At 41.2% G+C, this 17,220-nt stretch overlaps 1 protein-coding gene across 1 annotated transcript in view; it reads left to right on the top strand.

Annotated features, from left to right (window-relative positions):
• Positions 1-17,220, top strand: part of ccnjl (cyclin J-like) — a 75,713-nt gene that overhangs the window by 3,752 nt on the left and 54,741 nt on the right. The gene's annotated exons all lie outside the window — the stretch shown is intronic.

Genomic DNA, 17,220 nt, shown 5'->3' with positions numbered 1-17,220 from the left:
TGGCTGTTTTTCCATCTATGTTGCTTGACTTCTGTTTAGATAGAACTTCTAATCATTTAGCAGAGGGAATCGGCAAGCTTTGTGTGCCATTGACAGAGCTGTCTACAGAAAACACTCTTAAGTCCAGTGTCTTCTGGAGCATTCTGCAGTGAAATTAAATCAAGTTAGCAGGGGTTTAGATTATCAGTGCAGTGTTCAAATCGATTTACACCAACAATAAATGGGTAATTCAAATGCATACCTTTGTGCAATTTGTAATAAAAGATAGTACAGTCAGGAGAATTTAAAATAAAATCCAGTATGTTATTACACTCTGCTTGAACAATATTCGTGCTATGATTCATGTAAAATTGCCTAGAAATGCTGTTGGCTTAAGTTGAAAATTTTTTGAAAATTGATACAAAATCATTTTGAGATTTATGGCAAATAATTTGACTGAGTATCTGGATTTTTCTTGTTGTCTTTTTCTCAATTGCTCACCCCAGTCTCATCTCCACCCTTCCTCTTAAAGTTATTCTATAGTTTTTAACTGTTTCATTGTCCTAAAATTTAGTCTGTACCTATGTGTGAACGTGCGTTATGTGTCTGGATATTTAGCCATAGTAGCAATTTATTTCTTGATCTTCCTATTGTCCTTCATACAGCTGCGGACATGGGCCAAACTTCCCTAATCCAGTGCTTAAAACTCTTCCGTCAATTTGGCCTTAGCTCAAAATCAGAACATTCTGGGTTTAAGCCAAAATTCAGTGTTTTAATATAGCAAAATATAAATTAACACTGTGACACTGAGGAAATGCCAGCTCTGCTATCTTTTGAATTAGATAAGCCTGTGGCTGTTTGGGTGGACAATATGTTCCTTCAAACTTCTGGAAAAAGAGTAACTGAATTTCTGTTAGTTTAGCAATTATTTCTAGCCAATTTGCTCAAAACAGATTTTTTGATTTATCTCATTATCATTGTGGTTACTTGCTGTGCACAAATTGGCTATTTGCATTTTCCTCCTTTAGAATATTGAAAAAAGTACTTTGGCTGGACAATTATTTGAAATGCTTTGACATGAAAGGTGCTATAGAAAAGCAAGCTATGTGTGCTGTTGCTGTACTTGGGGGTAGCTAATTTGTACAAACAGGGAAATAAATTAAGAGTTTTCTAGTCTTGTCCCAACAGTTTCCTGGATGCCATTGCTTTCACTCAAAAGTATTTAGGCTGAAACATCAGTCTATTGAGTGGCTTGCAAAGTATTTTTAACATTTTGTTAATTTAAAAAAATCTTTAAAGTTTAAGTTATTTTTTAATGATCATTTTGCTAAATTGTAAAGATTTAAAAAGGTCAATTTTTGTGCACAGTGGTCAGCGTGTTGCTGAACTAGTGATATGGGTTGGTTCATGAACTTAATGGTTGAAGAGAAGTAACTGTCCTAGAACTTGATGGTGTGAGTCTTCAGGATTCTGTACCTCCTTTCTGATGGTAGCTGCAAAAACAGCCTGCCTGGTGAGGATCTTTGATAGATGGGTAACATCTCTCTGGTATATTCTAACAATGGTGGAGAGGGATGTGCTTGTGATACGTTGGGCAGAATCCATGACTTTCTGCGCATTCTCACGTTCCTGTGCATTTGAATTGCCATACCAGATCATGTTGCAACCAGTACAGTACACCTGTGGAAATTGGTTTGTGTCTGGTGGCAAGCTGAACCACCTTAACTTGCTACGAAAATAAAGGTGCCTTTGCTTTTAGCATATTTCTGCTGTTTAATACTGGTGAAAGAAAAGGATATGATTATAATTCTGAGATAATGACAGAAATTCTGATGTAATTGTCATAGGTAAAGGGCTTGTCATTTTTCAGCCCATATCGATATTGACATCTATACATTTATGTTAACATTGTAACAGCAGCCAGCCTTTTGACCTACTTGAACATGCTTGGTCATTTATCTGTTTCTCCCGTATATAATCCATTATGTCTGCTGACAGAGATTGGTTCGTGTACCTCCTGTGTTTTTTTGGAAAAAAAAGTTGCTTCCAGACTTTAGTTAATAGTCTAGTTTTAATTTAATGTTGTTACTGGATTTCCTTACTAGACCAAGTGTCTACCGAGGAGAAACTCCTAGAGTTCCCTCCCCCCTCCCCCTCAGCTGTTTCTGAGATACATTATTAATTTAATGATATTACTAACAGGAAATCCATTCGGCTGAGAGATTCAAACAATCATGCCATTTTGCTTATGACACCTTCTATATCCGTCGTGAAGATATTAAGTGGGGAGAGAATAGTTCACTGCAAGCCTTCCAAGTTTACTCCCTTCTTCCTAAAGCTTTGTCGGGCAGTAGACAAAGTGGTTATTGCAACCAAATTTGGTCCTTGGATAGTTTTCAGGCAGGATTCATAATCAGTCCATCCTGCTTACCGGTTGGTTCACTCTGCATCTTGATGGAATCTCTGTGGCTCTGACCAGTGCATTAAATCTTATTCCTACATTGCAACAATGCATTGGATAAATCAAAAACAGGATATTCAATGTAGCAAAAAAAAATAGTGGGAAGCTAGTGGATTGGGAAGCTTAAAAACCCACTAAGAAAGCAACTAAAAATAAGGAGAAAAAAGATGAAATATAAAAGTAAGGTAGCTAATAAATTAAAAGAGGATACCAAAAGTTCTGTTAGATCTAAAAGTAAAAGACAGTAATGGGGTTTAAAAGAATGGAGGCGAACTGAATAAGTATTTTGTGTTTTCTGTGGAAGAAATTCAAGAGAGTGAAGGGGCAGAAGTGAGTGTAGTTGCAATTAATAAGGAAGTATGTTTGGGAAAATGAAAGGTCTGATGGTAAATAAGTCACCTGTAGGAATATATCTCCGTATTCGGAAAGAGGTGGCTGAAGAGATTACGGAGTCATTAGTAATGATCTTTCAAGAATCATTAGTTGCTGGAATGGTTATGGAGGCTTGAAAATCACAAATGTCACTCCACTAATTAAGAAGGGAGTGAGGCAAAAGAGAAATTATAGACCAATTAGCCTGACTTCAGTAGTTGGTAAGATATTGGTAAGATATTAGAATCTGTTATTAAGGGTGAGGTTTCAGGGTATTTAGCCCAAAGTCAGCATGGTTTCCTCAAGGGGAAATCTTGGCTGACAAATCTGTGGAATTATTTGAGGAAATAACAAGCAGAATAGACTATTGTGACTATGAACAAAGCCACGGGAGAGGTGCAGCTGGTAGATAGAAGTCTTTATTTGGGACCATGTGAGCTGACAGGTTTTGGAGTCACTTGAGAGAGAGGCTTCCCTATTCAACATTACAACATATTTTTATATGTTAAGGAACAATGGTAATGGTAACTATGGTTACAATGCCTTCATAATGCTTCTTTTGAATTACTTGCAATTTTCCAAATACACCCTATCCTCGTTATATGCATCTTCAGACAATGCAGATTCACAGTTACGCGAGGAACCTATTTCTACCAACATCTCCTTACATGCATCCAAACCTCAGTTATGTGAGGAGCACTGCTTTCCTGCCAATACAAGTCACATGCGCACACCTCACAGTCTCACTCCCGCCAGTCTGACATTGGTTTTGGCAATGCATGGATGAGCTATTTTGCGCTCTTAAACTTTTGTGTTTTTACTTACGGTGCACTGATTTTGTGCTTGAAATATTTAACTATGCCTCCTAAGCGTCTGATGTCAAGTCCTGGGCCATCAGCCAAGCAGTAGAGAACCGCTTTAACACTTGGAAGAAAAAGTTGGAAATTATAAACGGCGGCTTCAGGTGAAGGTAACACAGCTCTGGGACGCTACCCTGTGCAGTTGCGGGCTATGGTAGCTGAGTTAGGCAGCACACCAAAGCAGGTGTTTAATGCAGATGAGACCGGGCTTTTTTTTGGAAGCGTATGCCGAAACGCACTTACATAAGTAAGGATGAAAAAACTGTCAGGTTTCAAGACAGCAAAGGATAGATTGACTTTGCTTATGTGTTCCAATGCCGAAGGAGACTAAGATGAAGCCTCTCTTAGTTTACCATTCACTAAACCCTCTTGAGTAAGAATATGCTTCCTGTCCACTGGGCAGCTAACAAGGAAGCATGGGTCACTGGTCAAATCTTTGAAGATTGGTGTTGCTAATCATTTTGCGGTTGAGGCTGAACACTACTGCTGGGAGCAGAATCTTGCCTTTAAAGTTCTTTTTTTGCTTGACAATGTGCCAGCCCATCCTAAACATTTGGACAGCATTCATCCTAACATAACAGTGCGTTTCCTGCCGCCTAACACAACATCACTGATTCAACCACACGACCAAAGTGTGATATCCACATTCAAGGCATATTTTTTACGGCAAACTGTCTCTCAGATGCTGCAAGCGACAGAGGATTTTGAAAATCCCGGGAGTTTACAACGGTGAGGGAATGGTGGAAGTCCTTCAACATCAGACATGCCATCAACAACATTGATGAATCCTGGAAAGAGGTCAGGTCTTCCACTCTGAAGCAACTGGCAGAATTTTTTAAGGCTGCGGAAAACTTGGCACAAATGGCGATGGACATGGACCCAAGTTTAGAACGGAGTCAGCATTTCAGTCGTTCCCTGCAGTCAAGCCTTCTTCCCTACAAGCAAATTTATGCTGAAAAACAAAATGTTGCTAAGCAAACAACCCTCACCACTTTCTTCGAACCGCTGTCACCTCCTGCTGCCGGTGGTACTGAGAGTTTTGTGAGTCTTCCCTCACCCCTTGCTGTCCTTGATGATCCTGACGACACACAACCATCCACCTCATCCATGTAAAGCTGCCCGACACCACAACAGCCACTCATCTCCCGGAGCGAACACACCTGCCACTGTTGGTGAGTACTGTACTGTACACCCTAGTATGTTAACTTTCTCTGATTTACTACATTGAATATTACCTTAAGTTGATGAAATATAATACGAATGTTGCCTTGTGGTGCTGCTTTTGTGTCGTGTTGGTATGGAAATGTGAATAAATTACAGATAAAACATTCAGGAAGCCCTCAAGAACACATCCCTACACTCACAACACGCTGGAGGAACTCAGCAGGTTGGGCAGCATCCATGAAAACGATCAGTCGACATTTCGGGCCGGAACCCTTCGTCAGGACTGTAGGGGGAAGGGGCAGAGGCCCTATAAAGAAGGTGGGGGGAGGGTGGGAAGAAGAAGGCTGGTAGGTTCCAGGTGAAAAACCAGTAAGGAGAAAAATAAAGGGGTGGGGGAAGGGAGGCAGGGAGGTGATAGGAAAGGTGAAGAAAGAATAGGAGAAAACACAATGGGTAGTAGAAGGAGGCGGAAACATAAGGGAGGTGGTAGGTAGCTGGGGGAGGGGGCAGAGTGACATAGGGATAGGGGAAGGGAGGGGGAGGGAATTACCTTGGTATGAACATAGAATTCTCCAACTTCTGGTAATTCTGGTGTCCACTAACATTTCACATTTCCAGTCCCCTAATAAGCCTCTTGTGTACATCTATGGATGTACTGGCAATGGAAGCTGCTGTCAGCCCGTTGGTCTGACCTCACCAGCTCTATAATTTGGTCAGTAGTTCAATCAGAAAGAGAGGGCGCTGCTGTGGATTCTGCCTGCTTTGGTGATTGGTTCTCATGCTTTGCCCTTTTCAGGACACATCCTCCAGCCATGGTCTGAGAAGCTGCAGCTGCATGAAATCACCTCCCTTACCCTCCACCTATTCCAGCAGTACTTTGCTAGGTGCCCTGATTGCTGACACACAAAGCAAGTCCTGTGTGACGTCACAGTCGCTACATCCACTACAGTTACTTCATGATTTCTCTTCCCCCTTATCTAGTCTACCTCACCACCTGTGATACTATCAGAGAGTAGATCGATCTGACCACTATCCCCAAATCTAAAGCTTCATGGTGGGCTGAGTTAATGGTCATCCCTCCCTTGATTATCCAACCCTGAATAGTTAGACGCCCAATATTTACATCCTGCATAATCCAAGGCTGGCTCATCAGCTTTCTGAACCACTGACATTTTCATTCTCCAGTTACTCTCCCCTCCCCCCAGTCGCTGCCTCACTTCCCCTTTAAAGAAGCAATATCTCTGTTCATTGCTGGCTTTCCCAGTAGTTGCCCATATACCATCCTGCACTCCCTGGGCCATACTGTCCCATATATTCCTTGGACTTATTGATTTTACCTGCACATGTATATCTTTGGGGTGCACCTGGTGAACTTCAGTCATTTCTTCAAGCTTGTGCCAGACTTTATGCGCGGGCAGCTCTGACAAAGTGCGCTGCTTCTTCCCAGGGCTTATGGATGGCTGTAATCAAGGTCAGGGGCTGGCTTGTGACCTGATGTTGCCTGACTTTGATAGGTGCCATCCCGCTAGATGGGTATAACATCTCCACACTAATTCCCACTCTGCGGAAAATATAAATGATGGATAAATATCAAACAGTGCGTACAGTACTTAGAACCACACAGTATGTACTCTGCCATCTCCCAATTGTGCATGTCTGAACTCGTAATGCCTGTTCTATCCCTTTGCATTTAAAGCCATTACACCAAGGTTACAAACTTACTTTTAAAACACACTAACAAGTCTGCTACTATACAGTTTCACCAAACAAGTATACATGCACCCCACTGGTGTCCCGAATGGTCAGAAACCACCCTTCACAAGTGGTGGCCGTGTCTCACCAAATTACACAAAAATGTCTTGTCTCTTACATAAGCAAAAACTCATGCGCACATACACACCACACTATTTTTATATCTACTAGTTCAGCTCTGAGCTGTACTTGTGATACACTGTGATCCCGCATTCACTGACCTGAACAGATCCAAATGTGAGTGCTAATGATCACTGGCCACGTGATGGGTAATGAATGTATCCCGGAAGAGCCCTCAAATGTCCTTACTGTTAACAAAGCCACCAGAGGGATGCAGCTGGTAGATATGAAAGACTTTATTCAGGACACACATGAGCCTTTGGAGTTACTCTTGAGAGAGAGGCTCCCCGGTCCAATGTTACAGCACAGTTTTATATGTGAAGGAACAAAGGTAACAGGACAATTTCTATAGTTATAATGCCCTCATAATGCTTTTTTTGAATTACATATAATTCTTCAAATATCTGGATCTTCCCACTAACTCACCCAAAATGAGTGTTACAAATGAGAAAGTCTGCAGACGCTGGAAATACGAGCAATACACACAAAATGCTGGAGCAACTCAGCAGGCCAGGCAGCATCTATGGAAAAAAGCGCAGTCAACATTTCGGGCCGAAACCCTTTGGCAGTACTGGAGGAAAAAAGCTGAGGAGTAGATTGGAGAGGTGGGGGGGGGGGGGTTGACAGAGAAACACTACCATTCAGGGACCCAAACAGTCCTTCCAGGTGAGGCCACACTTCACCAGTGAGTCTGTTGGTGTTATATACTGTGTTCAGTACTCCCTGTGTGGCCTCCTCTATATCGGTGAGACCGGATGTAGATTGGGAGGCCACTTCGCCGAGCATCTACGCTCTGTCCACCAGAACAAGCCAGATCTCTCAGTGGCCACCTATTTTAATTCCACTTCCCTTTCCCGTTCCGATGTGTCTATTCATGGTCTCCTCCACTGTTCAGATAAAGCCACAATTAGGTTGGAGGAATAACACCTTATAATCCTTTTAGGTAGCTTCCAACCTGATGGCATAAACTTTGATTTCTCAAACTTCCAGTAATGCCTCCCCCACTCCCTTCACCATTTCCCATCCCTTTTTCCCTCTTGTGTTATCTCCTTGCCTGCCCATTGGCTCCCTCTGGTGCTGCTCCCCCCCACCCCCCTTTTTTTTCTTCCGACCTTCTGTCTATTTCACCAATCAACTTCCTAGCTCTTTACTTCATCCCTCCCCCTCCAAGTTTCACCTGTTGCCTGATGTTTCTCTCTTACCTTCCCCCTCACTTTTCAAATCTACTCCACAGCTTTTTTTCTCCAATCCTGCCAAAGGGTTTCGTCCCAAAACGTCAACTGCTTTTTTCCATAGATGCTGCCTGGCCTGCTGAGTTCCTCCAGCATTTTGTGTGGGTTGCTGAAAATGAGTGTTAGTTATCATTGTCTCCGAGTTGTATTCATGTCTCTGCAGGTCAGTGGAGTGTTGATTGCTTTCATGCATATGCAAATATATCACAAACACGAGAAGATCTTCAGCTGTTGGAAATCCAAAGCAACACACACAAAATACTGGAGAAACTCAGCAGGCCAGGCAGCATCTATGGAAAAGAAGAGTCTTGGCCTGAAATGTTGACTGATTACTATAGCTAGTTGGTTGCTATAGAAATTAATTTTGCTATATTGCATCATCAAAATATGCCCTAACATAGACAAAGGAGAGTCACTGGATGTTTAGATTTTCAGAAGGCCTTTGACAAGGTATTGCACAGGAGGATGCTAAACAAGGTAAGAGCACATGATATTACAGGAAAGATACTAGCATGGATAGAGGATTGACTGACTGGCAGAAAGGAAAGACCGAGAATATAGGGGGCTTTTTCTGTTTGCCAGTGACTAGTAGTCCACAGGCGTTGGTAATGGGTCTGCAACTTTTCATGTTCTATGTTAATCATCTGGGTGATGGAATTGATGGGTCAGTGTCCAAGTTTGTCGATGATATGAAGGTAGGTGGAGGAGCAGGTGATCTGCAGAAGAACTTGGACCGATTAGAATGGTCAAAGAAGTGCCAGATGGAATACGGTGTAGGGAAATGTAAGGTCATGCATTTTGGTAGAAGGAATAAAGGGGTAGACTTCTTTCTAAATGGCAAAAGAATTCAGAAATCGGAAATGTAAAGGGACTTGAAGTCCTAATGTAGCATTCCCTAGAGGTTAACTTGTAGGTTGAGGTGGCAGTAGGGAAAGCAAGTGCAAAGTTGCTATTCATTTGAAGAAGATTAGAATGTAAAAGAAAGAATATAATGCTGTGGCTTCAGAAGTTTTTGGCCAAATCACATTTGGAGTACTGTGAGCAGTTTTGGGTCCCCATACCCAAGGTAGGAAGTTCACAAGAGTGACACTGGGAATGAAAGGGTTAAAACAAGTGTTTCTTAGCTCTGGCAACACACGTCAAAGTTGCTGGTAAACGCAGCAGGCCAGGCAGCATCTCTAGGAAGAGGTACAGTCGACATTTCAGGCCGAGACTCTTCGGCAGTACCTCTTCCTAGAGATACTGCGTGGCCTGCTGCGTTCACCAGCAACTTTGATGTGTGTTGCTTGAATTTCCAGCATCTGCAGAATTCCTTTTGTTTGCGTTTCTTAGCTCTGGGTCTGCACTTGCTGGAGTTCGGAAGAAAGAGGAGATCTCATTGAAATCTCCAAATACTGAAAGGCCTGGATAGAGTAGACATGGGGAAGATGTTTTACATAGTGGGAGAGTCCTTGGACCAGAGGATACAGCCTCAGAATTGAAGGACATCTTTTTAGAACAGTCATGAGGAGGAGTTTCTTTAGCTGGAGTATGGTGAATCTGTGGAATTCATTTCCACAGATGATGAGGCCAGATCATTGAGTACATTAAAGCAGAGGTTGATATGTTTTTGATTAGTAAGGGCATCAAATATTGCAGGGATTTGAATTGAATTGACTTTATTACTTGCATTCTTCATATACATGAGGATTAAAAATCTTTACTTCTCCATCTGTTGCTATATTTGCTATATATGTTTGTTATATTGCTATATTTATACTCTATTCTTGGTTGGTGCAACTGTAACGAAACCCAATTTCCCTCAGGATCAATAAAATATGACTATGATTATCTAAATATGCAATGTGCAGTATATAGTAATTTATAATAAATAGTATGTACAACAGGATAGGCAATATAACATAGAAATACAGTTGTTTCAGCATGAATGGCCTGGTGGAAGAAGTTGTCCTGGAGCCTGTTGCTCCTGGCTTTTATGCTACAGTACCTTTTCCTGATGGTGGAGAAGGAGGTAGAAAGAGTTGAGACGGAAAATAAATGACCCGCAATCAAATGCTAGAGCAGAGTTAATGGTCCAAATGGCCTAATTTTGCTCCTATATCTTATGGATAATATGCCAAATCAGCTCAGTTATGATTCAGTATTGTTCGAAAATTCCACCTGATAATGTTTTATTACATCTTTGGAATATTCAATTTAACAGTTTGTCTGTTTTGTTTACTAGAGTCTCTGTCTGAAAGTTTCAGCTGTGCAGATGGGATATGATCAGTTATTTTTCCAAACACTTGTGCCCAGAAGGCATGTTTCTAGAAATATCAATGTTTCCATGTCTCCCCATGCTTTACAGGTGGGAATTGACTTGCTTTTCAGTTTATAAAGCCAGATGACAAAATGAGTCATGAGGAAGAGGGTCTGTGAAAAACATTATACACATTAAGTGATGGGTAAATAAATGGTAGCTGGATTAAAGTTTGAGGAAAGATGGGTTTATTCATTGAGGTCCAAAGTACAGGGAAACAGAATATATTTAAATGTTCAAAAGCTAGTAAATGCTTAAATATAGAGGGATTTGGTAGTACTCATACATGAAACACAGGATGCTTCATGCAGACATAGTGGTAAATTAAAAGCAAATGGTATGTTGGTCTTTATTGTAAAGAAAAACTAGGATCTTTTACTGCAGCTATGCAGCGTTTCGGAAAGACTACATGAGGTAGTTTTGGTCTTACCACCAAAGGATGATGTGCAGTGTATCACCTGGGTATCAGAGGACAGCTTCATTAAGTGTGTTAAGCCACTCTCAATATATGAAAATAGCATTTACCCAATTGAATTCTTAGAGGACATAATGCCTATGTTATGCTCAGAAACTGGTGTAATGAGGTTTTGTATGTAGATAGAATTTGGTGCAGTGTAGATTTACTGCATTGACTTGGAACGTACATTTGTGGAAAGATTTATTAGGCTGTGTTATGTTTTGTAAATCCAGAAACTAATCGAAAGCAAAGCACAGGAGATGGGTAACTCGTGTATGCTTCATTTTACTTTAGTGAGGCACCCACTTATGACAGCGTAATGACAGCTTGTATTCATGTACTTTTACATATCACTTGTAATGAATTATGTAAATAAAGAATGCTTAAACAAGGTTTACAATATTACTCAAATATTACTGAAATATTAAATACACATTCCTTCCAACATCATTCCTATAACTCTCTCTCTCTCTCTCACTCACACACTCTCACACTCTCACACTCTCACACTCTCACACTCTCTCACTCTCTCACTCTCTCACTCTCTCACACTCTCACACTCTCACACTCTCACACTCTCACACTCTCACACTCTCACACTCTCACACTCTCTCACACTCTCACTCTCTCACTCTCTCACTCTCTCACACTCTCACACTCTCACACTCTCACACTCTCACACTCTCACACTCTCACACTCTCACACTCTCACACTCTCACACTCTCACACTCTCACACTCTCACACTCTCACACTCTGGCGCTCTCTCCCGCTCAATAGAATTACTACATACATATCCAAAACACAGTCAATTTTAAATTGTTCCATTCAGGCCTAAATATTTAATTGCTGTGGAGGATTTCTTACACTTGTGGGATAACGCCTTTCCTGACCTGGGGGTGGTGGGGGAAATCACTCTGCTTGCCAGGAGAGACTTGTGGCTGTGAAACAATATTAGGTTCTAGGGCCTCCTCCTTTGCTGGTTGTAGGAGTTGATCCTGGTTTACAGGAAGTGCCTCTGACAGCTGTGGAAACTTTTCTTCTCTAACAATAGACTCTGCCAGGGCAATCAGGACATTTTCCAGGATCGAGAAGCACTGCTTTTGGTAGCATCTAGACGTGTTGACATCCCAAATAGTGCAAGCTGCTCAATTTGTTGATCTATCCCCAGCCACCAGACAAAGTTTTGAGCCAAGACTTTCATTTTGACCACGCCTGGATGACTGGCATGTAGCTCCTCAAACACTTTAGCTCTCAACTTGGTTGATACAACACCTCCCAATCTCCACAAAGCAACATCCGTCAATGGCAAGTTCATTCTGGTGCTGGTAATAATGGGGAACTGGAATTTTTGTCTATTCCAGTCATTTTGGATAGCCATGTAGATCTGAGGCTTTGTGGGTTTTTTTCTGGATTTCCTTTGGATCATCTCTGTCGTAATAGGGAGGCTTTCGATTTGCATGGGTGAGAATACATTGAGGAGTGTCCACTTCTGTCAAATTTTCGGGCATTTCCTTTTCCCAGGGTAAACGCAATGATCAATCTTCATTTCCATGATTAGTCGTCCTCTTGAATTTGACCTTGTAATTGAGACCTCTAAGAAACAGGGCCCTTCACTGCATTCATGCTGCTGCTGTTAGTGGAACACTTTTCAGTGGATTGAAAAGGGAGACTGGTTGATGATCAGTAATGAGGGTAAACTCTCCCATGCGGGTACGAGTTGAAACGTTTTACACTCCAAACCAGACTCAAGGCTTCTCTGTCAATCGGTACATAACTTTTCCTCTGTAGTGGGATGGGAACATGATGTAAAGGCTGTGGGTGTTCACTTCCATTGCTCATATCATATGACATATTGTACCTATACCATAAGGCGAGTTGTCACAGGCAAGCTTCACTGGATGATGTTGATCATAATCTGTGAGTACAGTGTCAGACGATACCATTTCCTTTGTCTTTTGGAAATCCACCTCACACTGCTTTGTCCATTGCCATTTCTTCCTGATCTGTAGTAATGAATTCAAGGAGTAGAGCACAGAAGCCAGGTTTAGCAGGAACCTGTTATATTTATTGACAAATCCTAAAAAGGAATATAACTATGACATGGCCTCTGGTCTTGGGGCAACCACCACTGCTTGAATTGTATCAACATACTTCTGTAATTAAGCATCAATGGTGTGACCACAGTAACTGAAGCTTGGTTTAAAGAATTCACACTTGTTGCATTATGCTCTGAACCCATAATGTTCTAATCTTTTTAATACTCTCTTGAGATTTTGAAGAGGTTTCTAGTCATCCTCGCTGCCATCCAGGTAACGCTGAGCGCCTGGGCAGCCTTGCAGCACCGGGTCCATTGCTTTCTGCCAGAGTGCAGGTGCCGATGCCACTCCAAAAATAAGCCTATTATTGTGATTAAAGCCCTCTGTGGGTGTTCATGGTGAGAAGTACTTTGGGCTTTTACATCTCCATCTATAAGTAGGCCTCAGCTAAGTTCACTTTGCTGAAGTATTTCCCGCCAGTAAGGTTTTCAAAGATGTCCTCGATCCTGGGCAGAAGGTATTGATGGTGACCTTAAAATCACTTCATATTCTGAAAAACCCATCCTTCTTGGGTATTGGGACCACAGACACACCTTGATATGTTTGAGGTTTTCAGTGCCATCCTTGAGGACTTAAGTACCTTCCTTAATTCACTTCCAGTCGACTGTTGTAGGCGATGTGACATGCAAATAGTGTATGGATCTAGTAGTCGTCGTCTCAGTCAATCACTGCTCTGCGATGCTGGCCCTCCTGCTTTTACCACATATAAGCCCAATGTGGCTTGTTGGTTGTTGTATCTCACTGTTAGAAGTTTCATTCTCACAGTAGTTATTACTCTAGTATAAGTTCTTAGTTGGATATCTGCAGGCTTCTGTTCATTTTCTTTGAAAGACTGAAACAGCCGATTGTGTGTCTAATAAAATTTTCAAAGGTTTCAAAGGTACATTTAATGTCAGAGAAATGTATACAATATAGGTACTGAAATGTTCTTTCTTCGCAACCATCCACGAAAACAGAGGAGTGCTCCAAAGAATGAACGACAGTTAAATGTTAGAACCCTAAAGGCCCCTCAGTTCCCCTCCCTCCCACATATAAGCGGCAGTAAGTAACGATCCCCCTTCACCCCCACCTGCAAAAAAAAAAGCATCGGCACCCAGCACCGATCACTCAAGTGTGAGCAAAGCAACAGTAAAGTTGCAGACTTGCAGTACTCCAAAGACTACATTGTTCACCCGGTATTTGACATACCACAGGCTCTCTCTCTTCCTAATAAGGGAAAAAGGGTGTCTCTGTTTCACAGCGAGAGGGGAGACAGAACAAACAACTTGCTGGCTTACGATGTCTGTTGCGTCGCTTTCTTTGAGCTCTGCCCAAAGATCTCGAGTCTCTGGGCACACAGCCGCAGATCTTCCAACTCTTCCGACGACACGCGGATCTCTTGCCATGACACTGACCTTTGATCCACCCATCTTCAGAGCCCCGAGATCCTAGGCCTCCAAAGTCGAGCCGAACATGCCGAACAATGGCCAGTTATTAAACCCCGAGAGCAGGTCCCATTCCCGCAAAGAACCATAGTCAACATGTAACTCCAGGTCAGGGTCTTCAAAAGAACCCTGAAAGGAAAAAATAGAGATATTAAAGATGGAACTAGAGCTGTTTCTGAAGATGCAAGCAAAGGAATTGCCGTTTAGCGCCATCATCACTTCGCTGTGCCTCCAGTTTAATTAATTTGCCATTCACTTCTGATATAAGCCATGTTACTTTGGATTTTAGTTTTCACATTGTGAATCTCAAGGTGACTCAGTCCCATGTAACTCATTATTATCAGATTTTTCATCAACAGCATGCAGATTTGTGCTCTTTTTGAAACTGCAACTTGACTTTTTATCTTCCCTGTGCAGACCACTTATTTTTGTCTGCCCAAATGCTCTTTGTCTCGCTTTGTTGCATTTTCTACAAGCTTTGCCTTTAAACGTGCATTGGTCTGGCATATGTGAGCTCTTGCCACAATGGAAGCATAATTTGTTTGGTCAGGCAGGTTTCTGTTCAGACGTTGCAATTTTGTTCACATTCACGTTCATTTCTGACTGCAACTCAATTGCAACTATGGCTGCTGTTTCGATTGATACAAGATTTCAACTGCTCTTTTAAATGTGAGTTGTGCTTGAATGCTTTCTTGTGAGAATCCACAAAATAAATGATCTCTCAGTGCATCGTTAAGCCTATCATGGAATTTGCGATGCTCGGACAATTTCTTCCGTTCGGTTACATAAGCCAAAATGGATTCCCCTTCCTTTTGATTCTGCTTATGAAACCTAATGCGTTCTGCAATCAACAATAGTTTTGTGTCTAAATGTTTCTACATTATGTTCACAATATCAGCATAGTTCATTGCAGCTGGTTTGTTTGGAGCAATTAAACTTCTAAGCAAACTGTATGCTTTTCCAGCTATTGTACTGAGCAAGGCTGGCGCTTGTTTCTCATTGGTTGTTTAATTTGTTTCAAAATACTTCTCAATTCATTCAGTATACATCAGCCAGTTATCTGTCGTGCCATCAAGCGGTCTATCTTTCCAATGTAGACAGCCATTTCTGCTGTTTAAAAAATTTATGATTATCATCTAGTTCTCAGTATTCTTGAAGACGAGGAATAATGTGATCTTTCACAGCTTTGCAGATCTTTAAATTGATCAGTTCCCATTAAGTATTTGAATATGTTCAAAAATTACTTTGAAATTATGTTATAGTTATTTATCTTCTATTTGAGCAGATATTTTTGCACAAAAACCTGCGATAAATGGGCTTCAGAGAGGGTGAAGATTCCCTATTTTGAAGATCACTACAATGGCACTAGCACAAATTTGAAAGTTGCAAACTATGCTTTTCACCAGGTTTCTTTACTCTTCACCTTTAGAGATTGTAATACTAAGATCAATGTTGCATGTTTTGTCTTCTCCAGTTTTGTACTTTCTCCCTGAAGCAGAGTCTAACTTGTGTAAGACTCTTGATTCTACAAATCCCATGTATGCATTTCCTCAGTAAGCTAGTGTGGGTACCCTTTTAATACAGAGAATATCACATTGACTGATCATTTTGCAAACCTGGGCAGGTTCTGGTTGAGTTGAAGTGGAGAATCTTGTTCAGATGTGTTGTTATATGAAAGATTAAAGATTTCAATCCTCATAGACTTTTAAATTGTCCCGTGCATTACTTTGAAGAAGAACTCAGTATTAGCTGTTGTGTCCTGGTCAATACTCATCTTACAACGAACATTATACAACATAAAACAGTTGGATCTTTTTGAACAATCATCCTATAACATCAATGAAGGGCAATTATCTTTTTTTTTCCCCTCTGCTTGTGCAGAGATTGACAGCTGCTCCATTACCAGCATAACAGCCAGGAAGTATGGTTGATGGATGTCATATCAGTGAGCAGAAAATTCCTCTTAATCTATAAATCATATAGAAAATTTGTTACTCTGATAGCTTTTAGATTTGCTGTTCCAAAGATTAAAAAAAATTGTAACTCCACAGCCCTTTACTAAATGACTTCAGTTTTTCTTTAATAGAAAAGGAACCTAGTCGGTCAAATTGCGCAAACAGCAAAATGCAAGCGAGTAATGCACAATATTAAACATCAAACTGCAGAGTCCTTGAAATGATCTCAGAGTGTTTAGTTCAGTTCAATTTAGCACTGTGTCATTTGTTAACTGCAGACCGCAGAGCCAGTCTGTGCCAAAGCACCCCAATTAAATCACGCAAAACAGCAGTAAAAAAGAGAAACCAGAAACATATGTAACATCCTCTAAAAACAGATTCACAGCCACAAGTCACACTTGCCCAAGACCTAAGACTCCTACAGCAGCGGGCGAGAGGGAGACCGGTCAAACACATTCAGATGCTGCTGAACACCCACTCCCTTCCACTCTCATCCACTCAAATCTTGTTCAATACATTAATCAGTGAGCTCCCACATTAGGCTGCACACTCCGTTCTCAATCTTTTCAAATTCCCCTGGAAACAGCAAAAGCGCCAGATCGCTCAGTCCAAAAATACATTACAAGAATGTAAATTAAGGCCCCAATTGCATGCAACTTAGTAGTTGTAGAATCATATTTAAAAAGAGAAATAGTAGTACTTGTTTCATGAACAATCTGCAGGACGTCCCCGTTGGCTGCTGGTGCCATCTTGATTTTAGTAATGTACTTTAAGTCAAAATTTGAATTTAATTATGTGTTTTTATCTGGATATGCATAATGGGTGTAGAGCAGATTTTTTTCAAAATGACTATTATTTGAGATCATCCGTGCATATTGTCATTGGTAACCAAGGCCAGGCTGTGATGCATTATTATTTGCGAGAGTGTCAGAACTGAAGCTGATCTTGCATATCCTCTTCCAGTAGTAATTTTAAATTTTTATTTGAATAGGAGCGATGGTTTTGTTTTACCGTGTGGATTCTGAAACTACTTGTAGCAGCTCTTGT

This window comes from Mobula birostris, chromosome 7 (assembly GCF_030028105.1).
Source record: "Mobula birostris isolate sMobBir1 chromosome 7, sMobBir1.hap1, whole genome shotgun sequence".
Lineage (NCBI taxonomy): Eukaryota > Metazoa > Chordata > Chondrichthyes > Myliobatiformes > Myliobatidae > Mobula > Mobula birostris.
Note: the sequence above shows the minus strand (reverse complement) of the source record. Positions and strands in the feature narration are given on the sequence as shown.